Source organism: Melozone crissalis, unplaced genomic scaffold (assembly GCF_028551555.1).
Source record: "Melozone crissalis strain CALT ecotype California unplaced genomic scaffold, PUWL_Pcris_2 ptg000036l_1, whole genome shotgun sequence".
NCBI lineage: Eukaryota > Metazoa > Chordata > Aves > Passeriformes > Passerellidae > Melozone > Melozone crissalis.
In genome coordinates this window covers 3,183,721-3,211,682 of record NW_026535814.1, presented here as the reverse complement: position 1 = coordinate 3,211,682, position 27,962 = coordinate 3,183,721, and the positions used below count along the sequence as shown (strand labels likewise).

General features: G+C 37.8%; 1 long non-coding RNA gene across 3 annotated transcripts in view; it reads left to right on the top strand.

The window, feature by feature from the left end:
• LOC128941516 (uncharacterized) overlaps positions 1-24,331 on the top strand; it is a 47,370-nt gene extending 23,039 nt beyond the window's left edge. For 2 of the 3 annotated variants that reach the window (XR_008483565.1, XR_008483567.1), the window contains exons 4-6: positions 11,185-11,229; positions 21,970-22,126; positions 22,242-24,331. This is a non-coding gene — a long non-coding RNA (uncharacterized LOC128941516). The remainder of the gene's footprint in view (positions 1-11,184; positions 11,230-21,969; positions 22,127-22,241) is intronic. The other variant, XR_008483566.1, reaches the window with a different exon arrangement.
• Positions 24,332-27,962: the final 3,631 nt, after the last annotated feature.

The window sequence follows — 27,962 nt, the reverse complement described above, 5'->3', positions numbered from 1 at the left end:
ACTGATGGAAACAGTGAATGCTGATGCACTGAGCTAGTGTCAGCCTTACTTCTGTCAGGGACAAGTGCAATTCTGGTTGCTTCTGCACTTGGAAAACTATGTGCAAGCTGATTTCACCTCTGGTGGAGTCCCCTTAGAATTAGTAGGGCTGGCCAGTGGGCGAGTTGGGTAGAATGAAGTGAAGGAATAAGCTAAATTTGAAATTCCCAGATTGCTTCCAAAATTAACTTCTTTCTGTTATAGTTGCTGTTACTGAGCCTAGATTTATGCTGTTTTCTAGTGTGTGAAATACAAGCTACTGTAGACAGATATTGACATTTTGTACAAACAGGTGCACACTCATTCTGTGGCCTGAACTTGACAAACAAAAGCATTAACAAGCTTCTCATACAATAAGCAATAATGTAACCATTAGCCACCTTTGCTTTAAAGGTGTTGGTGTGGCTGAAGTTTGTTAATAATACTTGTTTGACGCCAGCAAAGCAAAAAACCATCACAATAAAAAGGCAGGAAAATCTCAAGCAGATCTCATACAACTCATCTCATAAAACTGTATGAGAAAAATCAGTCTTTGCTGTTTACCCACAAGTTGTCTTTTGGCTTGTATGGTATTAGTTAATGCCAAAAGAAGTGCTACACTGAATAATCTGATAAAAAAAGGAAAAAAAAAAACCTGAACCCATACAGGTACAATTTACCATAATGAGGAAATCAGAAAGTTTCAGAACAACATCTTGATGTTTTAGAATTTTCTAATATTTTAGCTCCTTAAGCTCCATCCTTCCTTGCATTTTCCTATCTGAATATAAAAAAAAAGTCTGAAATGAACAAAAGAGAGCTTCTCATATATGCAGGTAGATATGTCTATGTTGTGGATGTAGGATTTTGTAAATTTTGATAGAACACATGGCAGTTTCCTACAGCTGTCACTGAAAGCAAAGCTGCAGGACTGTGGATGAAGAACCTTTACCCTTTGCTTCCTTTCCTTCATCCTCAAAGCAGTGAGATTTATCCTAGGTGAGCATCCAGGGTGAATCTCCCTACTTGTCTCCTGCTGGCAGAGGTGGCCAATGTTACTGTGAGATAGATCACTTGAACTCTGCCGCTGATTTTCATCTATCCTCCTTCATTAATGTATGTGTAGGTGTACACAATCATTTAGGTGTCTTCCATACTAAAATTTCAGGAAATTGTGCCTCAGTAGGAACAAGCACTTTCCCACCAGAGCAATTTATTAATTTTTCTGAGTGTAAGACTTGTGAGCACGTCCATGAGCAGTTCTGAACCCAAGCCTATAATCACCTTTATACGTGTCTTTTCCATCTTTGTCTTTGACATGTTTAATTTCTCTGAGAGCATTTTTTTTTTGAGCTGAGACAGAAAGCAAGAGGAAAACAAAGCTGAGTGGGATGGCTTTGAAATACCAATGCCAGGCTTTGCATAAAGTGTTATTTTAGACATTCACCCAAAACATCAGAGGATCAGCCCTAATCTCTGAGTCACTAATAAAACTCCATCAGTGCAGGAAACAGCACTGAACGTTTTTGGAGAGATGGGGCTGGATGTCAGCTTCAGGGAGACATGTATAGATCTGAATTGCTGCAGAACAGAGACAGGCATCATCTCAGGGCTAAGGATTTCCCAAGATGCTTTAAAAGTAGGTTACTTTATTTATTTTTTATCCCTCTAGAATTTTTTTGAAAATCTGGTTCTGCTTCTGAAACATTCACAAGCAAAGAATTATGGAAGATATCTGCAACTGAGTACTTTGGAGCAGACAGCTTTTTAAATGAATGACTTAAAATTTCTTTTCTGCCTGGAAAAAGAGAAATTATTTTTTCAATCTTGATATTGGAGCCATAGAGTCTAATGTGTGGCTCCTATATGGCGGCAACAACTTTTTTGATTTACACAAGCAGACACAAATAGCCTGGAATAAAGAAATCTTGAATAACAGATGAAAGTTGGTCACTTTGATTTCCAAAGTGGCTCTGAAGATAATGAGAAAATACAGCAGCAAAGAAGCAGTCCACTTCCCATACTGATCACATAGCCTGGATGTGAACCTATATACCAGACTTAACATCACTTTCTTGCACAAGGATGGAAGCTCAAAAAGAGTCCGTGCTTCATTGCTTCATGGTGACCCTTGAAGCTCCATTTCCTACATGAAGCTAAACACAGCCTAGAAGTTAGGCCATCCCTTGTCTTATATTTCTCAAACTGCTCTCTAGCTCTAAACTGTTTACAACTGCAAATTTTGAACAAGGTTAACAGTTGAAAAAAATGAGAGAAGGCAAGACACCTACAACATACTGCATTTGTCTTGCCCAGCAAAAGAAATCTCTTTTAAAGAAAAAGGAGTTGGTTGGGTACCCAAACTGAAATGAAGATGCTGACTAAGCTGTACTATTCCTTATTTCCCAATATATCCATTAAGGTAAATAAATACTTCCAGATGACAGGAACTACCTTTTAGACAGTCAAACTTGGGCGAGTTGAATCCCAAACATCTTTTACAGCTAGATATTTCAATGAACAGTATAAAACTGAAGTCCCTGTAAAACAAAAATAAACACTTAAAATATTTTATAAAATCTACAAGTGTATGCAATTGATTAGATGTCTCCAGCGCCAAAATTTCAGTAGTACCTGGTAGTACCCATGCATTTCCCAAAAGATATGAAGTTTCAAAAGATGGTGATATCATTTCATGTATGACAGTGGCTGAGAGAGACAGCACAAGGCCTGGGCTGCAGACAGTATCTTCATCCTGTGTCTCTGAACAGCCTTAAAAGAATTAGGCTAGGTGTACTAAGAACTCTAGGGAGAGATATTAGGCTGGGCTTGATATACTAAAGTTTCTCTTAAGAGAGATATTACTCTCACTAGGATTCTTTCTAGGTTCTTTTGTGTTTCTGGTTTGTGGTCAAAGGTTAATAAATGTATGTTCAAATTTACTTTTGCCACATGCATGTGGCAAAGTTGCAGTGCTGTGTAACTTGATGTGTAGAAATAGTCAGGTTTTCACTCATTATGGAGTGAAAACCTGACTATTTCTACACATCATGTTACACAGCACTGCAAGGGTCAGTTATGGCAAAATCAGGCAAAACTGAGGCCCTGATAGTGACAAGTGCAAATTTGATTTGATGCAAATTGGGGAAGATTTCCAAGTAAAATTTGTAAATTTCTTCATTGGACATCATGTCCTTTGTCTCAAGATTTAAAGTCATAAATGCCTCAAATCAACATGCTACCAAAAGGCATATGGAAAGGTAAGTATTCAAGCTGTGTTGCTAAAACTATGCTTCTCTTTCAAGCAAGATTAGCCCTTACCTGAAAGTCTATTGTGTGATGCAATCACAAAGACCAACAACCAGCACCATACACAGAATTTAGAGTAAACTTCTCATTAACCTGCCCTGAGACTCAGCTGGTGGTTTGCACTCTACACATCTGTTGACATCAACAAGGCTAACAGAAAAGTATGTTAGTGATTGCAATTTCTGCTTTGATTAATTGACTCTATAATTTGTCTGTTTGAAGGGGGAAAAAAGGGGACTATATAATTAACATATTTTCGAAGAACTATATCTTAATCAAGCATAAATATTTTTCTAGATTGAATCATACAACCTCTTCCTATACTAGCATATACTACTATCTTAGATTCTACTATCTTAGCTCAAATTTGGTTTCAGTAAGAAGGTATTGAAGTATTGACCTAAAATAAGTTGTGGTAGGGTTTGTTTGTGTGTTGTGCATCATGGAAAGTACTGTGCCTCCTCCATCAGAACAACATACAACAAAGGCTACACGCCACAAAGTATTGAGTTCCTGAGTACCTTGGCTTTCTAAGTTAATAAATTACCACTAGTAACTCACTGAATTTTTAGACAGAGTTGCATGCAACTCACAAATGTCCAACTATTTTTTAAATTTAGCTTTTGAAATAACAGATCAGACAAAAAGACAATAAAAATTTTTAAAATGATAACTTATATAATAAGTTATATATATTATATAACTTATGTAATACGTTTTTATTATATTATAATAAGTTATTATAATAGTATATAACTTATAAAATAAGTTTTTATTATATTATAATAATCTAATTTGATGCTTCATATAGCTATATGAAGCATCAAATTATATGTAAATACATCCTAAGAACTGTGTGGTCTTGCCTTATTCTTATCAGTGTATAATTTTACCCAATAAATACATAATGTTCCTTATTGTGGCTATAAGACTATGCTATTCACACCAATTTTCCTGTATGACAGATTCCAGCTCTGATACCACGGTGACTACTCATTTTGTACTGGTGATCACCCCCTCATCCCATGGCTGCAAAGAGAAACACAGAAGGATCACAAGACCCTGTAATAATAATGTACAATTTACATATATTCACATTCTAGCATTGAAGCAGAAACACTGTGTTCTGCTTCCTTAATTTGCCATTTGCTTGGTGAAAACCTTAAACATCAATTGTAGATCAGTATTATTTCTCAGGTTATTGTCATCTTTTTTTTAATCTTTCTTGCCAAGATAATTTGTGCAGACCCTCCAAATATTAGGAAAATGTGATACAATATAATACATAGAGGTATGTGTAGACAACATGTTGGCAAAGTATTTGAAGTGATATTCTTCAAAAACGATGAGTACTTTCCTCATTATGCACATTTTTGATTGTACTAATGCAATTGCTGGTGCATGGACTTCGTATTCAGGCTCTTAGGACATCCTCATTTGTTAGGACATAGCTCTGCCATACATATCCATCTACTGATTTTCCACTATTCTTTAAAAGATCTTGTCTCTACCCTTGGTTGAATGCAAGAGTTCAATTTGAAGTGTGCAGATATTTTTCAGAGGCTAGGTAGAGTGGGATTAATGTTTCGTCAATGAATGTACATGGGCTCTTATTTGAATATATACACATATACACCATAAATATGCAGACAATGAATAGATCCTCAAAAGAAAAGGACATACTTTCCATAGCACTGAGAAACAAGACATTGACATTAGGGCTATCACTTCTGCAGTATATGCAGGCATAGGGGGGGCATCTACAGTATAAACACAGAGAAAATTATTGCTTTATATTCCAGTTTAATGATCTTCCACCCACACACTGAAAATGGGGATGCATCCTCTCTCCACCTCAAACTAGCTACCTGAAAGATTGGCAGCTGCCTGCAGAACAGGTACACCTTGCACTTAGTACCAGGTGGGCAAGGTTTTAATCATGGCTGTGGTGATAAAAAGTCTGGGAAGGCTTACATTTCATGCCCTGACCTAGACAAACACAACACCACACAACATCTTTGCTGCAACCCAGGCTAGTTCTTGGATTCAACTTTCCCTGCACACAGAATCACAACAAGTTGGAAGAGGCCACAGTGGGGCAACTGGTCCTACCTCCCTACTCAAGCAGGGTCCTCCTGGAACAAATGGCATAGGATTGTATCCAGATGGTTGTGGAATATCTCCAGTGAGGGAAACTTCATGTCCTCTCTGGGCAATCTGTTCCAGTGTGTTGTCACCATATAGCAGAGAAGTTCTTCCAAATATTTAGGTGTCACTTTGCGTGCATGAGTTTCTGTCTATTGCCTCTTGTTTTATTGATTTGCACCACTGAGAAGAGCCCAGATCCATTCTCTTGATTCCCTTACTTTAGATATCTATACACATCTATGGCATCCCCTCTCAGTCATCTCTTCTAATGCCCTAGCTCCCTCAGTCTTATGTCATACGACACATCCTCCGGACCCTTGACCAACTCAGTAGCTCTCTGCTGGACCTGCCCCAGCAGCTCCATGTCTCTCTTGTACTCAGGGGCCCAGAACTGCTCACAGTACTCCAAATGAGGTGGTACCAGGGCTAAACAGAGAGGCAGGATCACCTCCCTGGACCTGCTGGCTGTGCTCCTCCTAATACATTCCAGCATTCCTTTGGCCTTCTTGGCCACAAGGGCACACTGCTGGTTCATGTACAGCTAGCTGTCCAACAGGATCTCTGGGTTCTTCTCCTCAGAGCTGCTTCCCAGCAGGTCAGCCTGCGCTGGTGCCTGGGGTTATCCCTCCTCAGACGCAGGACCCTGCATTTACCCTTTTTGAATTTCAGAAGGTTCTTCTCTGCCCACCTGCCCAGTCTGTGACAGTCCTTCTGAAGGGCTGCACAACTCTCTGAGGCATTGGCGACTTCCCCCAGCTTTGTATCATCTGCAGACTTGCTGAGGAGGCATTTCCCTTTCATCCAAGTCATTGACAAGTTAAACAGTGCTGAACTCAGCACAGAACCCCGGGGCACACCTGTAGTGACAGGCCTCCAACTAAACTCCGTACCACCAATCACAATCTTCTGGAATCTGACTCAGGAATCTGACTCTGGAATCTGGACTCAGCCAGCTCTCAACCCAGCCAAAGTGTCCATTCATCCACCCTATACTTGAGTTTTCTAATAAAGATGCTATGAGAGACAGCCTTACAAAAGTCAGGGCAGACAATATCCACTGCTCTCTCCTCATCTGTCTGGGTAAGTTTTTCATTGTAGTAGGCAATCAGGTTGGTCAAGCATGATTTCCCTTTAGTGAATCCTTGCTGACTTCTCCTGATCATATTTATGTCTTCCATGTTGGTAGACATGGCCTCCAGAATAAAGCGCTCTATCTTCTTTCCAGGGATTGAGGTGACGCTGACTGGATGGTAGACCCCTTTCTTGCTCCTTTTGAAGACTGGAATGATGTTTATTTACTTCAAGTCCTCAGGCACCTCTCCTGATCTCCATGACCTCTCAAAGATCATAATGAGAGGCCTATTTATGATGTCTGCCAGCTGTCTCAGCACTCATGGATGCATCCCGTCATGGCCTGTGGACTTGTGGATGTGAAATTTATTTAGGTGCTCCTTCAGTGAAGGAAGGTCTTCCTTCTGACATTCATACACTCTGGTCTCCTGGCTTAGAGATCCCTGGGGGCTGATATTATTGGTGAAGACAGAAGCAAAGAAGACATTCAATAACTCTGCCTTCTCTGTGTCCTCTGTTACCAGAGTGCCCTCCATTTACTAATAGTTATCCTTTGTTTTCCTTTTGTTATTTATATATTTGAAAAAGCCCTTTTTGCCATCCCTGGTTAGATTAAATACTAGATGGACTTTGGTATTTCCAGACTTCTAGATTCACTGCAGCAGAGAAGGAGGGGTCCCTGCACATACTCCTTGCACTGTACAGTCACAAACATAACTTGTTTACATGCTTCTGTGCCTTGATACATTGCTGAGTTTGGCCTATTAGAAATCTTGGGTTAATGCTTCCCCATCATCACAGCAAACTTCCATTCTGGGTTTACTTAAAAAGAGGAAAAGAAATTAAATTGATTTCAAAATCCCTCTTAATTATTGACACAAGAGGACAAAAAGTTGTCCTCCAGAGTCCTGCAAACTGGTATAAAATGTCAAAGGTAGAGTTCCTCTCCAGTAAGTTATTGTCAGTAAATTTGGTCTGTTCGTTATACACATACATATATAGATCTGTCTTTATATATGCTTTCTCCTTGTGAAAAGCATTCTGGCTACTTAACAGGCATGTGGGATCCTGCATAAATTATGCTGATTCTATATGATTCAAACTATAAAATATAAAATTACATCCCATTTTCAACATGTGAATACAGAGATTATATAGAATGTGAAAGATCAAACTGGAAATTCTTCGTTCTCATCTGTTAGGTTTTTTTTCAACCCCGCAGTCCCATGGGTTACAACTGGGCTGAGTAAGGTCTCACATAAGACCTCACATAAGACATTCTGGCCTTGTTTTAAAACCACATCAAGTCTCTAATCTTGCAGTCTGATCTGTGCAAAGACAGTCATATTATGCCAGTGGGCTGTTTTTCTGGTGTGGGAAGACATTTCATGGATCAAGGCCATAAGTTAACTACCCAAACAAGAACATGACAAAGCTTCACTGCAGCATTTATTCTAATGTTTTTGAGGTTATATTAACTTTTAACTTCAGAGATATGCACTTTCCAAAAGCACTTTCCAAAAAGTGTAATATTCTTGAAGTATTCTTACATCTTTAAGATGACAAACATCACACAAATGTTAGAGAATGGCAGTGTAGCCACTTCTGTAAGTCTGAAGCAGAAAAATAGCAATGCCTGCCGAAAAGGTGGTCCTTCCAGGACACCCATTCCTCCTGCTGAATTTTTGCATATTTCTTTTCCTGGTGTTTTATACTGACATTTCCAATTAGCTTGTGAGCAACATGGGTATGCGTCTTGGTTTGAAAGGACAGGTATCTGCTAAGGAAGGCAGGAATGTCTCTCGAAATGGAAAATGTAAACCCCCTCCATCCAAATTATTATAATTTTGAAATTAAGGGGGGGTTTCAGGCAAAGACATGGGAGTAGGAATAACAGTTATTTATTAGGAAAAATAAAACTGTAGGAAAAATAAAAATATAAAACAACACTGACAGAGTCAAAAATCTGACCTGACACCCTGTGGATCAGGGTGTTGGTAGCAGTCTGATTAAATGGTGGCTGCAGTCCTCCTGGAGTGACAGCTGTGGTTCTGTTGGAGCAGTGATCCTGTAGAAGGGTGTAGTTTTCTTCTGAAGGTCCAGTGGTGGTGTAGGTGGGCCTGGTCTTCTTCTGGGAATCCAGTGTAAAAGAAAGCTGCTCCTCTGGGAATCCAGAGGGAAAAGCCTGCTTGTGGTGTTCCAAATCTCAGATTCTATCCAGGTAGGAATGGTTAACTCCTCCCCCTGGGCAGAGCATCTCCCAATGGGTTGATGTAATTTTATCAGCCATGCAGTGACACTCAATGGCCCATGGACAGAAGATATCTCCCCTGAGGGAGGATGGGTTGTGGAAGAGATAAAGAAACCTGCCCCACCTGGTTTTAACAGGTGGTCCAATTAACAGGAGATAACTGCCCCACCTCTAACACATGGCAATAGAATGCACAGCCCCAGCCGCATCTTGCATTTCCAGCCTAAGACAGATTGAAAGTTCAACCAGCCACCCAAAAAGTTTAACACACCACTAGACAGAAGTGATATTTCTGTGACAGTGAAACAGAGGTACCTGCCTATTTTAGACAGCTTTATAGTGCCCATCTGCTTTCACTGCTATCTATTTCAATATTAATAGTGATCAGAAATATGAGTACTCTCGACAGGGTACTTTTCATAAACTTTCACTGGACTCTGATGGGCATATTCACATCTCTGCAGCACTTCAATGTGTTTTCTTTTTACTGATATATCAGACATTTCACTCCTTTAGTGAATGGCATACAGATAGATGGATGCACCCACTTGAACCATGTTGTATCAGTGTGCAGCCAGGTGTGCATTACCAGTAGAAAAAACTGGGCTTGACATGAATAAAAATGTCCTATCATACTGTATATGAATTGACTTTAATTACTTTATCTGACCATTGTTTTTTCATGGCATGAACACCACTGTAAGATTTGTTGGTTACCAACTGTTAAGCTCATATCATGAAGTTCCTATGCATCCATAGTTTCAGTTTTAAAATATATCTTCCCTGAGTAAAACAAAAAATGGTGAAGGACCCAGAAGAAAAACTTTGCTTTTGGGCTTCAGAGTCTCTTAACTAGTAAAATAACACGGGTGGGCTACATCTACAGCTGCTTGTCAATGTTAGAGTAGGACTGGAATGTCTCAGATCTATGAAGAATTGAATTCTTTCTGCATCTCCGTAGCTCATGAAAAGTCATATTGCTGCCCACAAAGGTGCAAAGGTTGAATAAAATTTCATTTCAGACAGTGTGAATCCAATCCATCACCTGATTTTGGATTGCCATTTTGATAATTACCAGGAGCTGCATAATGGCTTGAAGGGCACCCCAGTAGGATTTCTCCTTGCTGGAGAGGAGAGCTGCAGAGGTTAATCAAAACCAGTACAGCCCTTCTTATCTTTTACTGCTTCTGCTCATCTCCCATTCAGCATCTGTCTAATCTGTGCATATTCAGTACAGTATTCCCTGTCTGTGCACTCAGAATGATCCGAATACAGCTGTCAACATCTCGATCAAGGCACAGCTCTAATTAGCTTTCTCTGTTGTAGTTGAAGGAAACATACTTGGAAAGTTGCTCCGTGCCATATTTCAACTACCAACAGTAGCTGGTTCTGTTGAAACTTCTGTTATGTTTTAAAAAGGATATATTTCTAGTTAATTACAAGCTTTCACTTAAGAAACACTTTTGAAGCATAGGTAAAGACCAAAAGGCTTTGCCCAAAATGTAAAGGCATGAAAGCAAAGATGAGAGAAATTTAAATACTTAAATATAGGAGCTTAAAATGGAAACTGGTGCTCCTCTTTAACCATAGTTATTTTCTGTACTAATCTACCTGTCTCTATGAAACACACAAAGGTGGACTTGTTTTTGCAGCCAGACAAGCAGATGTCTTTAACAAAATAATTATGTTAATAGTAATATAACAACAACAACAACAGCAACAATAATATTGCCAGAAAAATTAATGCAACTGAGTACCAAAAATATGCAAAACAAATAATTGCCAGGATCAGGAACACTGAAATGTAAATATTCAATTAACAATAGCAGAAATGATGTGGGGCATGATATGCAAATGATGAGTGCCTCAGACCAAGCATTCTCAATAGCAAAGCCAATAAGTAATTTGTTAAAAACAACCCACGTGACTGTTTTTCAGCTCATGAGGAAATCCATGTTGAAGATATTTGCTGTTTTAACATCAAAATCAAACATGTTCCATAATGCAAGCATTAAGAAGATGTATAACCCACACAGTATTCACAGCTAGGAAAATGATAAGAAGGTGAGATGCTTGAGGAGAAAAAACTTGCAAACCAGAGGTTTTTACATTGACCACAGCACCCCATGTCCCACATGCTAATTTCTCAAGCAAACCTCTTGCCAACTGAATTTTTTTCTTGAACTGTAAAATTCATGGGATGTGCTTGGCTTGCATCAAGAACACAGTGGTTTATTCCCCACACAAACAGCTCTGTCTAGCTCGGCTAGATATAAACAGAAAGACTTCTTCACTAATTATTTATACAAACATAGCTGCATTCTGGAAGATTCATAGGAACTGGAAATTGGTTTACTTCTGATTTTTACTGGTCTTTTGATTTTCAGGGCTGTCGACTACTGAAAACCATCTAGACCTTCATCCACAGGAAGGTAATCGACAAGTGATTTTTCTCCCTCTGAGAGTACTGATACTGCTTATATAGTAATAATAATCATAAAGTATTTATATAAAGCACAGTCTTTACTTGTACAAAGAATTTGTCTTCCAACCTGTCCAACTTTGAGAGTACTTGCATGAGTAAGGAGTACATCCACCTTGCTGCAGATGTTTGCACTGTGAGAAGAATATTCTTACATGTCCGGAATTGCATTACACTTACGTGTCCTGGCAAAGAGCGGCTTTTTCAAATCAAAATGACTACTTTTATGAGTCAAGTGGAACTTATTCATAAGTGCTTTCAGATTCAAGTCAACTGTTTTTTACATTATGCACCTCCCTCTTTTCTCTTTTCTAACCACTGGTAGACCAAGCAGTTGAAATACTGAAACAAGCTTAGTAAGGGGAGTGAGAGGAAAAATATTTTATTGGTGCTTTGCAGGCTGTCATCCACATCCTCTCACTTGTTCATGAAATGCAGCCACAATAGGGAACATGTGAAAGAAGTTCCCAGCAGTTTAAAGCAAAGCTTCAATGGAAGGGGGTGAGAGAAGAAAGAATAGTGCAGCCAGTGGAAAAAGAACTATAATTTTGGACAGGCAGAATACTGCGGCTCTGCAGCCATCTAGGACTGTAAACCAAACCTTACCCTATTTTAAGAACATTTGAAAGGTTTGTGGGACTGGTTTAGGATCTGAGATTAGCATTCCACTTGTGCAAAGTACCATGGAATTTTAATGAATAGAAGTAGCCAGATTTTCTGCTCTCTTCCTGAGATCTCTGTGTTTGCTAATTTAGAGACACATTTCACATTTCACCATTTCAGTGGTGCATTTGTACTAGCACCATACTGAGGCAATGGTTAAAAAACCTGATGCTGAGAAAAGTGGTATCTGTGAATCTTATGTAGTCCTAGATACACACATAAATGTTTCCACACCTTAGATAATGAGATATTAAAATGCTACAATGAACACAAAGATCTAAGAGGCCAGTCCACAGTCCACTTTGCTGTTGTGAGGAGTTTCTGGATTTAAAATAATGGAAAAAAAAATAAAGATATTATTTAAATTTCTCTTCTAAATGCATGACTATTTTCCTTAGGAAATGACTCTCTAGGACCTGATTATCTCTGCGCTTGTTTTTGTCAAACAGAGTTACTATATTGAAATAACACTTCAGGTCCTTTATGGTGGGTTCTCAAGGGGAGTTAAGTATTTAACTCATTTTGGTAAAACCAAACAGCCATTTTCCCAGGACTCTATCTTAGCTAGTCCTTGTCTTTATTACAGATTTTCTGAATTATTTTTGCCTTTAAAATGTTCGTGTAGAGTTGCAGGGACCCACCAGCAGCAAAAAATGAGAGGAGCTGGATAGGGAACTTCTTGGTATCATAATGACCATCCAAAAACCTTGATCTAGCCTGAGAATCAAGATGCTTGATCCAAATCTAAAATTTTGTGTAAGCCATTTATTTGCCTTTAAGAACATTGTTCAAAAATTTTGTTTTTAGCCTTGAGATAAGGCATTGTGCGATGTGTAGCAGATGGTTTGGGACAAAGTTTTAAGCCTTTTATTGACATTTGCGTAGGAAAAAAATTAGATAGCTGTCTGGATAAAATCTGGTGACACAGTCCTGAAAATCTGGCTGCATTCTTTTTGTTAATCAAAACCATACAGTAGTATGCAATGTGTCTTTTTTATTTCAGTAGCATGAAATATTTTGGATATTAGCTGCTTCTTTAAATGACTATAAATTTCAACAAATACCAAGAAAGACAACAGCTTCAAACAAAAGTGGAAACACCTCACTGCAACACCCAAGGCTTCCCAGAGCATTTCATCCAACATTTCTGGAGGTTAACTGCACTCTCTAGTGCAGTTTCTGGAGCTATAAAAATCTGTCCATTGTCACTTAATGTCACAGGTTAGAGTAAATGCTTAATTTTAATATTTGTGTTTTTGTTGTAATATAAAAGTCACATAAAAATTGTTATAAACTGCTGGAGCACAGTCAAGTTTTGGTAAAAGTCAGGTTAGATGACATATTCTCTTCATATGGGTGTGCACCCATCACTGGAAGCAGCTGCTGGGTCTTGAACAAGGTAAAAGAAGAGGCTGATAGGAGGCAAATCCTGTGAGGGGGTATAGTGATTTTTATTATGTCAATGTCCTCCCTTACATAATGGGTCAGGTGTGAAAACTCCTCTCCAGGAGAGTGCAGGAAGTTCAAACTAACCTGAAGGTATTCATGCCTTTTGATGGACCATAACTGACTCAACTGTGCTGACAGGAGAGGCATCTGTAATATCTTAAACAATCAAAGGCTCTTGAAGTGTTCCATAATCCACATCATTGCATCATTCAGTGTGAAACTTCCCACCCCTGAGGAGGTGCCTGGGCATTCTCACCTGACCATAAGTGAATACAAACACAGTAGATTCTGATGTTTTGTGGGCTCTCCCCACTCCTAACAGATCAAGCCAGTGACCATCATTTTGACCAACAGACATCAAAATGGCAACAACAAAATCTCCTTTCAGCATCCAACAGGTGGCAACTCTATACCTTTCTAGTTTCCTTTTCCCACTTTTTTTCTATTTCTGCCTCACATTTATTGTTAAATAAAAATCCATTCTCTTGACTTTGGCATATGGTCTTGTTTGTAATAACCAGATTTTAACACTATATATCACCTTTTAAGTCAATTACTCTGTTGTTTCTCCTCATGACTCTATCCCCCCCAAACTGTATCAGCTGAGTTTTCATTATTATTTACCAAATAAGAAAAAAGCAAAATGAAAAATCAAGAGCAAAGTTCACATGCAAAGATTATAATCTTCTGCAGAGCTCTCCATATGTGAGCATATTGAAGATAGCATTCTTATTGACATAGGGGTTGCTAATTTTTGTGATGCTTTCTTAGTTAGTAAAGTCAGTAGCAGTAAAGCCTTGGACTTGGTAGCAAGAAGTCAGCATCTGAATCTTTAATTTTGCGGCTATAAACAGCCACATCATGTTTCCAGCAAAAACAATGGTGTTGTTTTCAGCATTGCTCTACCAAGGAAGCATGTTTTTTATTTTCTTCTTGTATATACAATTAAAACCATTCCAATCACAGAACTCTGCTCCGCATTCACTTCTGAAACAGAGCATGAGGGATGTCACTCAAAAGTGAAAATCCTGCCCTTCCTTGGGCCAAATAACGAAAGAAAGCGTAGCAGTGCAGCATTACTCATTGGACTTCTATTAAAATTTAGAATTAGTTGACTAATTACTAATACTTACCCCAGTGTGCAATAAAAAAGGAGACATCTTGTCATAAGCAGTCTTTTTTCCTTCTGTGTGGGAAAGATGGAAGTATTACCTTTGTCCCAGTTTTGGCTAGGACCTGGAGGTTATTCTCTACCACCTCACAGAGTTGCTGGGGCCAGGGGGAAATGACTCTCTGACTTCCAAGAAGGGCACAGTTTCTGATTGAAAAGAAGTGGTAGCATTGTCTGCCATTGTTCATTTCCTTGGAGTCCTTGGTGAGAATTCTTGCGAGTGAATCACCCTCTCTTTTTTACATGCTTTTTTCCCCAATATTTTTGTTTTTACTGCCCTTTTTCTTATCTCATTGCTGTTTGCAATAAACTGTTCTTATCTCAACCAGTGATCTTCACCTCTTGTGCCTCCAACTCCATCTTGCTGGAGCAGGAGTGAGCTGATGACATATGGTTTAGGAGAGTCTTGGTGAGAGCGATGAATTAGGGAGTACAATTCCTAAACCATGACAACCTCTCATCAAGCACATGATAAGGAGCTGCATGCTTGGAGTATAGGCAAGTTCTCTTCTTGCTGTAGAGGATTTCCACCAGTGCCTGTGTTCTTGTTGAGTAATAATGAGATACCATAATGAAACTGTAGAAGATGTATGTCAGATGGTTCTCCAATAACATTAGGAAAAAAAAAACCCAGCTGATATATGGGATATTGAAGGAAGATTAAGTTGTTAATGCATATTAGTATATTCTTAATTTCCTTTTAATTGAAAAAGACATATTGACTTTAATTAAAACCATTTCACAGGAACTGTCAATTAGCACATGTCAAACTAGTTAATTCAGAACAGAGTTCTTTTAATTAGGGTCTGCTTTCCTTTAACTGTGGGGCCAATGAAATCAGCCTTTCCTTATCAAGAATTTACATATCTCAAAGAAATACAATACAAATCTCTAAAAACTCTTATCTATTATTAGAAGCCCATATGGATAACATTAAAATGATGGAGCTGGCATTGTTCATGCCACAGACATCAGAATTTCCTTTATGACTGTTTGAAAAAAAAGAAAAAGAAAAAGGTAGCTTTGAAGAAAGACTATTTTAAATACACAGATTTATCTACATTAAAGAGACTACAAAATTTATGACATAGATGCTCACATTTAAATTATTTAATATGTCTGCTTAAATAAATGGGCCTGCTCAAGTGTGTTGTGTGTTCTGTGAGCCAAAGACACATAAAGCATTTTCAAAGCATGCAGCATGCAGTTCTTCCCTTAAATGAACTATAATCAAAAGGAGAAAAGAGACTAGATTTTTTTTTTGGACAATACCATATTGTTAACTTTCACTGCGTGTGAAGATTTAACAGAGATTGCTAATCCAGGGGCTTTGAACATCAGTGTGCTAATGTCATCTCAGTTATCAAATAGTATATAGTCTCTGTCTTGACTTTCACATAATCTCTGAATATATCTGTAGCTTTCTGATGGGTCTCCACCTCTTGGCTGATGTACTGCTGTAAAGACCTTCTCCATGGTTTCTGGGAACCTCCATGTGCGACATCTGTAATGTCCTTTCAGGAATAAGAACAGCTGAGAAAAATATAACAAATCATAAAAGGAATAATTGCAAAACCTAGACTTAGTCTAATCATACAGGATTTAGCCACTGTTTTACTGACCTCTGTCAACATTGGATTACAGAGATTAGTGAAAGGAATACTTAATAACTGAACTGTGGATTCTAAAGAGGATTATCTGGTAAGATATTTCATGTATCGTGACGGTTTGTTGAATGTATTAGGAACCTGACTAACTCAACCATAAAAGAAGAATCATTCCCCAAAATCAAGTGTAACTTAAAATTTAATGTGTCCTAGAAGTACACTTTACCTAGGATCCTATCCATACCAATTTTCCCTCCAGGGAAATTCTCTAGTAGGGGTGGGTGTAGAGCTGTAGGAGTGCCATGTGTTAAAATCTGTGTTAAAGTTTCTATAAAACCTTGAAAATTGGATGAACTTTAACTAAATGATCTGCAAAATCAAAATATTGTGCCCCAGGAGTTCTTCAGCTCAAGCAAGGGGCTGCGTAGAGATGTTACTTCACTGCCTAGTCTCCTGTGTAAAGTGTACCCTGAGTATAACTAATAACTGTGGCTCTACTTTTAACTGTGACTGTAAATGTGATTGGTAACGTAAGACCCCAATATTTATTCATTAATCCCATTGCAGTCCATATTATATCTGTGCTTATCAATTTAAATGCTTACTGTAATTTAGAACCCATTCAGCTAAACTAAGTCACTTTGGCACTGAATTGCGTATTTCAACTTCTTTTATGACATAGCAGAAACAGTGTTTTGCATTTTGATCATCTTGCTCAATATATTATTTACTTCAAAATGGCAATTAGCAATAACTTTTCTTTTAAAATCACTCCTACAGTGGCTGTGCATAGGAAGTGTGGTTATGTTCACCACAAGGGTTGTAAAATTGTAGGTGACTGTCTTTATTGCTCTGTTATACTGAACTTCAAGCTGTAAAAATATTTAAATAGTTGAAATGATAAGAAATTCCCAGATTATGGTGAAATTTTTAATCTTTGCAGTATTCCAGCCACATGGTTAATTATTGATGTAGCTCATACATAATGGCAGGGACAATGGAGAAACAGCTTTATGAAGGGAAAATAAGGTACCAAACCCTCAGTTAGAAAAGGAATTAAAAGCAGAAGATCCTCCCTGCAAAGATACCAAAGCACCTCTCAGCATAGCTTACTATGTGCCATACTGTCAAAGCAGTGCAAAGTATTCTTTTTTTTTCCCAATTAATACTAAGGTGACTCATTGCTTAGCAGCAGCCCTAATATTTACACCCCTATGGATCTCATGACTTAGTAGCAAGCTTTGACTTCAATTAAACCTGTCAGTTTCTGATAGCAAGAAATCATTACAGAACTTCAAAAGCACTTGAACTGCATCAAGATCTTTGCAATTATCTATATAATATCTTTCTGCTTTTGTTGGCTCCTTGATCTTCTGTGGCAGCCCCAACCTCTCTGTCAACTTTGTTCTGTAAGAAGTTGAACCCTAAAGTATGCTATTAAAAATATATATGAAAATGCTGCAGTATACAATGGATTTCACCCAGTTTGACATTTTTATTGGGATAAATTCTTAATAAAAGTTACTCATTTGAATCATGTACTGTTCATGTATTGTTCATGAATCAAACAAAGAGCCATTTAAAAATTACCAGCATTACAGAAATGTAATATCTTTTTAACAGATTATTTAAATTACCGTAGCTCTGATTTCCAATCAATTTCCAATTTCATCCACACACCTATGGCAGAACTGGGAGTTACTCCCAGAAAAGGGAGTAACTTTCTGATTGAACTCTTTTCTTGTTGGATTTAAGAAATATTTTAGAAGTGAGAATTTCTCAATTATGTATTTGTCCTTCAGAGCAGGACCATAGAGGGTATAGGAACACAATCCTACAACCACGGATGAAAACACGACTTTGGAGGATTCATTCTGTCCTTACAACCACAGTGAATAAAGCCTTATACACACACAGCGTAGAAAAGATGATTTGTTCTGACCAGTGTGAAGATCACTTCCTCAGGAGTCCTTGGTGCCTGCAGCTTGCCTTGCCTGGCGCTTCCTCCTATTCCAAGGAGGACTTTGAGTCACGACAGCTGTGCTCAGGTTAAACCATGATAGCAACTGGTTAGTAGCACCCAAAGATGGAGCCCCCACCCATCAAACTGCTAGAGCTCCTTGCTCAGTCTTCTAGACTGATGTTTTTTGTTTGCTATTGTTTTGAAACACAGCCCAGATTTTTTCAAAAACCACTGTCTTTTGGACAACTGTCTTCTGCTAACTATTTTTGAAGAAATCAATCTTTGTGTTAAGCAATGAAAATGGCATGGTCAAAAAATAATGCTAAGGCACCTAATACATGCCTAATTATTTGCAATGATGTTTATTAGCTCTAAACAAGGACAGTCAGATGGCCGTCCCCTCAATTTGAACAAGGGACCTATGAACCATCAGCAGTTCACTGATCATAGATGAAGAGCTGCTGGCTTTGCTCCCACTGTGAGCACATTCTTTCAGGTCATATCGCCTCACGCTACAGCAATATTACCTACTAATTTATTAAACAATTCTACAAGCACAACTAAAGCTTTTGGGTTGTCAACAAATCTTTAAAATGGTTTCAAATCAGCACATAGTATTTTGCAGTGAAGTAATGAAAATGTGCCAACATGAACATATCTAATGATGAAAATGTTGCATGCAGATATGTTTCCCTATTATCCCATAAGATATTTGTGTATTTTTATTTATATGAGTAATTTTAGATACAAATATTTTACCAAAACCCCATTCATTTAGGAAATATACAAACACAAATGAGCTTAATATAAGAAAATGTTTTAGAACATATTTTAGTGATTATAAAATGAAAACAAATTAAAAAAAATGTCCTAAACTACTTTTCTTTCTTCCTCATGATGAGAAAGAAATACAGGTTATCATCCCATAATTTATCATGTGGCAGTGAAGTGAAATTTGTGCCTCACACCATGTATTCTTTACATGATGAAAAGGAGTATAATTTAATTTTTTTATTTGAAGGTTCTGTCTGGGCACATTGGCTACCAATTTTATTTTTATTGCAGTGCATGGATAGCTAAGTCACATATCCTTATGTTAGTGCAGAGTACATAGGAAAGGAAAGGGAAAGTATAATTTTTGTTGTTGCTTTCATCCTTTGAAATTTCCATAGTGTCTATGCGCATTGGCTACCATTTCATTTTTACTGCACTGCACTGATGGCAATGTCACATATAATAAACACCAAGGTAGGAAAAAAAAAAAGAAAACCAGATTTTCCCCCCTGCCTCTGCTATGCACATTGCTTGAAATTTTTGTATTGTGTGAATAGCATTTCCAGAGGGTGGTGGATGTACTGAAAGATCTTACCTCCATTTTAAAAGATCTTACCTCCATTGTAGAAGAAGTATAATGGTATATGTGTTGGTATTGCTCCATAAGAGAGTGGATAGAAAATATAGTGCTACTCACATTTCTTATCAGTGGCATACAGGTTGGTTCAATATCTAGGAATAGTTAACGTAGAAACAGCCATTTCCCAGGAAAACTGGAATAATAACAGAATTTAATTTCCCCAAATCAGTATATTTTATTAAAGTGCTTATCCATGCATCCCAAAATAACTCCCATGTCCACCTCTCTGTCTTTTAGCTTCTAAGCAGAGAATGTGACACCGTCTTTAGGATATGTAGGGATACTCTGTAGCTGTGGTGGACTCATTCCTCATCAACGACTTGTATAAACAACAATGACCTGGATGGACTCGGTGCCCACCTGCATGGGGAGCACCAGGCAGCTGCACGACCTGTCTCTTTTCCATGATGTGTCATTTTACAAGTTAGCACCAACAACAGGAAGTAGTACGGCTCTTGGATTAACTTTGGGAAAATTATGCCTTATTATGGTGGATCTATTGTGAGCAATTGTCTCAGTTTTGGAGAGTGAAAGTGGTCAGCTTATTTTATTTTATAATTTATTATTAGAATTTGGGTATCATACACAACATTGCCTCTTTATCCTTGACCTTTGGAGCAACTGTGTTGAGGTACTGAAAATTGACTTTAATTTTTTAGGAGCCACCCAAACAGAAATAGGGCTGCCAACAGGAGAAGTCAAGCTCCAGTACAGTCCTTCATCTACAGCTTGGGTAGTTCTACTAGTCTGAGATAGATCTTGTGCATTGCAACTTGCACCCTGCTCTTTAGGCAGAATACCACAAGCTGGTCACAAAACTACTGAAAAGACTGGAAGGCATGTCTTTGAAGAGCAGCTGAGCACTCTGGGTTTATTCAGTTTGGAGAAAAGGGGGCTGAGGGGTGAACTCATTCCTGTCTACAACTTTCTGAGAAAGGGAAACGGAGAGGGAGGGGATCCAGCACAATCTGTGGGAATGGTTCAAACCTTTTTCAGGGAAAGCTGGAGCTTGCTATCAGGAAGCATTTTTTTATTGAAAGGGTGGCCAAACATTGGGAATAGAGGGATGGCCCAAATCTGTCACTGTTTTAGAGGCATTTAGGTTATGTGCTGAATAGCATGATTTAACTTGCTATTTAGGTAAATAACTTCAATCAAACCTGAAGTGGTGAGACAAGTGGACTAGATAAGTGTTGTAGGTCCCTTTCAACTGAAATACTTGTCCTCCCTCTCCTCAGGCCATAGAGGATGGTCTCAGACAATTTATCCAGCATCAGTAATGTCCCTTTCTTTTTTGTTGAACAATATTTTGAATGAGAACCTTTTTGGAACATATGGCTTTGCCCCTGCATGGACAGACACAAAGCTACCCCCAAGTTTGTTCACACACTTGAAGAGGCTGTTAATAAGGTGGAATAAAACAGTTTCCAGGCTCTTCCACTCTTGCCAAAGAGTAGGACAATAAAGGAACTAGGCTGAGATTTGTGGTCTACATGAACTAACCTGAATCTGGGAGGACAAGATAACCTTTGCCAACATATCTTTAATGAATTCTGCATGGCATTAAATGACTTCAGACATATGTAATAGATTTTGTGGTGGCTACATGGCAATAAGTCACCTGAAAACAGAAATATGTGACAGCAGAGTGTACATTTTTAATGCATTTCATTGTGTGGGGCTTGGAAAAGCCTCCTTCTCACCCACTGCAACAGGTTACTTGTGTGCAACAGCAGCAGCATTCCTTCTTCAAAATATCACGTATCATGAAAATCATAAAATAAATGCTGGACAGAGGAATCCCACAAGCCCTCTCATTCATGCTGAATTTGAGGTGTCATCTCCTGTACTGCTGCTGCTGCTCTTGCTTGGATGGTGTCCATGAAAATTGGCACCCTCAGTCATGTAGCACAAGGGCAGAGGGGATGGCTTGCTTTCATAGAGACATTTGCAGTGTTGGGCACAACTTTTGATGATGCTGTTCTTTTCCCTCCTGTAGCTCAAATGAGACTGAACAAGTGTGAAATATTATGTAGCAGGTGTTAAAGAAAGAGGGATTATGCAGCAGTTTTGGAAGAAGAGCTGGATGGAAATAAACAGCTAAAGTCTTAATCTGGAGAGGAAACCCAGAACTGTCCTTTGCTCATGAGATCCAGGAAAAACAGGGAGTGTGTATTGGGGATTAGTAGAAGGCAAATTTAAACTTGCTTCTAAAGGTCTCCATATGTTTTTATTTTTGTTTTCTATTTTCCTTTTGGCTGCATTGGAACTTTGTTTTATACTGGCACCTCCCAGAACATCTTTAAGTTATGAAAAACATACTTACCTTAGAGCTCCACAAATGAACTATGACTTTTCCCCCCTCTCTAGGTTTTTATTAAGCTCAGTGGGACTAATTCTCTATTGTTCTGCACTTTGTGTAGATCTTATGTGTCAAATGAGTGTGAAATGCTGGCTAAAACTACATTCATATCTTTGACTGATTAGCCTTGAAGTTTGGGATCACATAGCAGAAATTTGTGTCCAAATCTTACATCTCCAATGTGGTCTGAGCTTCTTCAGATGGCAGGTGATATCAAGGTATTAATAAACCACTTTCTTTTCCACGATTATTTCTGTAACAAAATGCTGGTTTAATTGCAAATCTATACTTCATCACTCTCTTCCCTGCTTGTTTTTTTTTTTTTTTTGACAGCCACCATGAACACTGGCACGAGGCTGACAATGGAAAGTAATAGCAGGAAAAATGGATTTTTCTCAACAGGTTGAATACACTGCCAAAATCCCTTTGCAATCCACCTGCAGTCTGCAGACTTGCTGTTACAGAGAAGCTGAAGCTAAATAACCAACGGTGGACTTTATATGCTAAAAATAAAACAGCCCATAAGACAAAAGACCAGTTTTTAAATAATAATCAAACTTATAGTCATAATAGAAATGATTGATTTCTTTCTGTGATGAACTTTCTCAATGAAATATTACTCATTCTCTGAAATAACTGTAATGGATGGTGATAGATGCTGGTGCTCAAATTTAGTTTTTTTTCTGTCAGAAACTCATCCTTAGGCCTTCTACTTAGCAGCTCTTTTGATATGTTATCAACTCACACCTCTCATCTCAGAGACTCGTCAATGGAGTGGGTACTTCTTGAAAAAAACTTCTTCAGAACCTTCAAAATTTTCAGAATAAAATAATTATTACTTCTCCTAATTTGAACATTTGACCTGGTAGTTGAGATACAAAGAGTCCTCTTTCTTTACAAACAAGAAAAACCAAACACTATAGCTTATAGACATTATCTCGGTCTGAAGAAGTCAATTTCATATGCAGCCCAATATTGAATAGTAAGTGTCTTAGTAACAGCAGGAAAAGAGAATTTTTTGAATGCTGTGTTTATCAAGTCACCTACTTATCTCACTCAGACAATACTACATTGAAAGGAAATTTCTGTGAATTGGAGAAATGAGGATTTGACGACATGCAGATAGACAATTTTCGTATTTTATGAACTTATGCACCAATTAAAGTTTTTCACCAGATTAACTAAGTTTATTACAACCGTTGTCTGATATTCTATACTGTTAAGTTATATTTAATATTTGTTATGAGCTTAAGACACAGAGGTATATCTAGTTTAAGGGAATATCTTCAAAATTCATTTGTAAGAGAGCTGTATTAAACCAAATATTCAGATTAATGGTGATGGGATCATTTAATGTCTAATATGTCTAACAGCAGAGAAGAAATCACTGACTAAGACAGTGGTGTCATCACTATCTCTTTGCAATCACTTCTCCAAATGTTTATATATGCAAGCACTGACTAAAAATCACCTAAAATATTTAATCTGATGCTATTAGAGCTTTTGCGGTTGTTTACTATGTTTGACCGGCTTATGTAAGTACTTTAAACTAGTGCATTGTCTGAAACTAACTTGCAACAGGTGAGTTTAAAGGCTAGTTAAAAACATGTGTGTTGATTATAAAATGAACAGAATAATTTTAAATTATTTCAAAATTTATGTAAAGATGAGTGCTTCAAAGTACACAAAAGCATCTGACTATTTATACTCAAATTTTAAAATCATAAATATATAATAATTAACCAGTAATTTTGAAATAGATAATTTCCCTCTATGTTTTAATACATTTAATAATGGAGATTTTCAGGCTAGCATGTTCTAAAGAAGACATGCAAATGTTTAGTGAAAAAAAAATAAAGAGAATGCATGCTGGTAACCCCTTGAAAAAAACTTTTAATGTGAAGACACTATTAACACATTTGATCTGTCATGATGGGTAGCGGAATATGATTTCACAAAAATTAAAAGAAACTTTAATTGGAATGGACCAGAAATTTAACAAAAAAGTAATTGATGAGGGTTATATTTCTGGACATCTAGTACAGGCAATTATTGGTAATAATACTATTTCCTTTCATTGCAACTATCAGAGATAATAAAATGGCGTTTTGGTAGTCAGTTGATCATCTGTCATTTTCCTGGCATACCGAAGAAGTTAAAATAAAATTGTTTGGGAAGAACACTATTACTTTTCTGCTGTAGATTTATGATTATATTCAGCATAGGAACAGATTTCATGCTGCGCCATCAAGTGCCTTTATGTATTACCCAACAGCTTTCTTCCTGCCAATCCAAAGATGTGCCCAGAAAGAAAAAGCTACTCACTGACCCACATAGTTCTCTCTTGCTCTCAGAACATTACATCAGAGCATTTGTGGTAGAACCCCACAACCAGATGTGGAGAAATTTTTGCAGCAGAACAAGATGCTTAAGAAAGATCTGCAGATTTCCATGGTGTTGTCTCCTGTTCATGGTGCTGCAACTTGCCGTCTGCAGATGAAAGTTACTTCCCATTAATAATTGATGCTGCAATACATCCTAGTCTTTTTAGTGACAGATAGTGTTGCTTAGTTTAAGGAACCACTGCCAGAAGCTTAATCGCCATTGGGTTTGATGAGCTGAAAATGGGCTAACACTGGCCTCTGTTTTTTTCAGAAACACTTGAAAAACAACTATTGCCATGACCACAAAGTAGTAGCAATCCCTTTTCACAAATGCAGTTTGTTCACAACCTTGTGACATGTGACATGGACCATAAATAGCCTTCTTATATTTCACATACATGAACATTAACATGAAGAGTATATATAATATTTACTTTACAAAAAAACCAAACTAAAGTGCTATATGAACAGCCCATCTATTAGCAAAGGATTAATTTCCTATTCCACATTAAATCCAGACTGCATGCCTGGCTAACTTGCTTGCTATGACACTGTACTGGTTGCAGGTATAAAGTGGTAGCAAGGAACCACATACGTTTTCCAGAATCCCAGTCCTTGAGCTTGTCCAAGTTTCTCTGGATGGCATTTTGTCCTTCAGACAGATTTGATTTATGTTATCAAAATTTGAGTGCAAACAATGAATTAGGAAATAAACACAGTCAATAGACTTTAAACTATTATATGGATCTCCACAGGTATAATTGAGATTACTTAATCTCATTTGGCTCTACCTTTCAAAGAAGTTTGAGTTTCTAGCCAAATGGAGGCCGCTCATGTGGGTTGAGATACCCATAACTCCTTTGCCTTCATGTTTCCCCTAAAGCAGTTGTAAAAAAATCCTAATTTTTTTGTTTTCATAGGAATTTAGAAAAGTATAAAACTAAATTGGGCCTCAAAAACACAAAGAAACTTTGGAGATGATACTCTGCCACGTAACAGAAAGAGATTAGAGCATACATTGACAGACCAGGAGCAGTTAGGAATGAAACATCAAATAAGACGTGAGAAATCAAAATACTCAGAGACATTTGGGAACAGATATCATATTACTAATTTAATTACCAGTGCAAATGGTACATGTGTAGAAAATATTGTGCTAAAGAGAGGGGACAGAGAGGTTGAATGCTGAATTTCTTTATTTCTTCCTTTCTCTACTTCATTAATCCTGATGTCAAAAGAGTGCAATTTCTGCCCATACATTTCACTGAAGTTTCATTAAGCTGATGGGGATTCTGCAAATTAATCGTGATATTGCATCATAATTCAGTGGACAATGCTTTAAAAAATTTCAGACCTATCCCTGTATTTTATTTTTCATATTTTCTGGTAGTTGTGATTAAAGATTTTAAATCACACCAGTTGCCACACCACAGTGTCTGAAATACTATTGTCATTTTCTCCTATAAGATAGACACATCAGGATAAATATTCCAATGTCAAAGCAAATATTTCTTTTTCCTCCATGACTGCTGAATTGTCCTAAAGATGATAAAAATGCAGAACTTGAAGGAGTATAACCTGAAAGGACTAAAACTATGCCTCTTCTGTAAAGAGGAGCTGAATTAGAGCAAAACAGGTAAAAGTAAGAAAGGAATAAAAAAACCTGGACTTTCCAAAATCTTATGGTAAAGGTAATTTAAATAAACTGTTTAAGGAAATAAATTTCTTTGTAGGAAGGAATGAACTCCTACTTTGGATTAAACCAGATATTTATTATTTTTATTGCATCAATTCTCTTCTCCCTCCCCGCCCCACCCAGCATGAAGGTAAATTAAAATTGTACTAACACATAGTTAGGATGGATAATAACTCCTGCTGTATTTCTCTGCTTATGTTGGTATATGTTGACTGGGATGGAGAAAGTAAGAAGTAGCTAATATCAGTGAGGTGATTTGAGTGGCTCTAAAACTGATACGGCCAGCGGTGGGATGCTGGGGTAACGGAGGCATCTGCTGAACTCCAGCTCTTCCTGCCAGCTCCTGCAGGGTCTGACACTACACAGCAACCTGTCTGTCCATGCCCAAGCTGTGGCTGTGTTTACTCCTGAAGCAAAGCTTGATTCTCCAGATTTGTTCTCTAGGAGCATACTACAGAGACTGCAAGGACGTTGCAGTGTCAGTGGAGACTCATGCAAGGTCTGCTTGGGAGGAGCAGTGAGGCAGCTTGTGCTCCCTTATTTAAAGGAATAGCAACAACACAACCAGCCAATAAATTTTTTCTGCTCTAAACCTGTAAATTATACAGAAATCAATGTCATATTGTCACCCTAACCACAACTTGTTGCTTGTAGGAGCACATCCAGGTTTGTTCATCTGACTTTGGGAAGGACACTTGGTGTCACTTGGGTAACACACTTTCAACACAGGTTTTATTTAGTGGGTCAGATTGCAAAGCAAGTAGTTAGACCTCAGCCGGAGACTGACTCACCTTGGACTCACCCAAAGTCTGTAGAAAAGAATATTAGTTGAGTGCATATAGGCATACAACAAACGGCATATCTTCTGCCCTATGCAGACCCACAGACAAAAAGTAGAAGGACATATTGATGAACAGAAATAAGATTAAGTCCTCTATCTGGCTTGAAATCAAAATGGAATCCAGTCCTATTCAGTCAAATATTTTGGCTGGATTTTTAAAAAGTGTTGGATCAGTGCATTGCTGTTATTCACTGTAACAACTCATTTAAACAGATAAATATGTGACTTTTTAAGCCAAATGCTGTTCTCAAGCTTTGAAATGCTACTACTGTGAAAAGTTTGGCTATCTAAAAGTAATCAAATGTAATGCTTCATGTTGTACAGTAACTTTTCTGTCTGAAGAGGTTAGGAAGGATATATCTTCCCATGCTAATGGGTAACCTCACTTTTATTTTTTCATGAGCTGATATGTTTTTGAGGTACTTATTAACGTGGGAGACACAGTGTGCCTGGCCTAATTCTTTGTGCCAGTGATGTTACTTCTCCAGCTGGGAGAAAGCATTTAACATCCCAGAAAAAATGGAACAGTTGCTCCCTTTGCTTCTCATGGATTCAGCTAAATCATTCCTTTTTGGCCATCCAAATTTTGGTCTACTTTATTTCTCTTTTAGTCAATCAAATGTAATTTCTAATGTGTCCAGTAATCTCTATGCCCAGGGTTTACCTATTAAAGCACAACTAAGCACAAAAGTGATGCAGGGCACTGGTTAATGGTGACTTTTCCTCATACGTATGTCAAAAGCTTGTCAAATACACCTCTGCCTAATGAGAGCACAAGTGTTCCAACAAGCAACAGCAACAAATTAAAAAAATAGTCACTATCCTGTCAAATAATGTTTGTATATCAAGGATCTGGAATACAAAGCATACTTACCAACAATCACATTTTGCGTAGAATTCACTTGAATGTAACACCTTCTCCCTCTAAGGTTTTGAATGAGGCATATTAAAGAAGATCATACAACTTACTTATCCCAGGAACAAAGGCTCTTTTTTGAAAGCTGTCAGCTTGCTGACAGATATGATGAACATTTACTTCAGTCTTGTAGAACATTTAATCAAACTTGTTCCTATAGCTTCAGTCCAAGGAGGGTTACTGTTTGCTTTAGAAAAATGTACATAATTGAGGAACG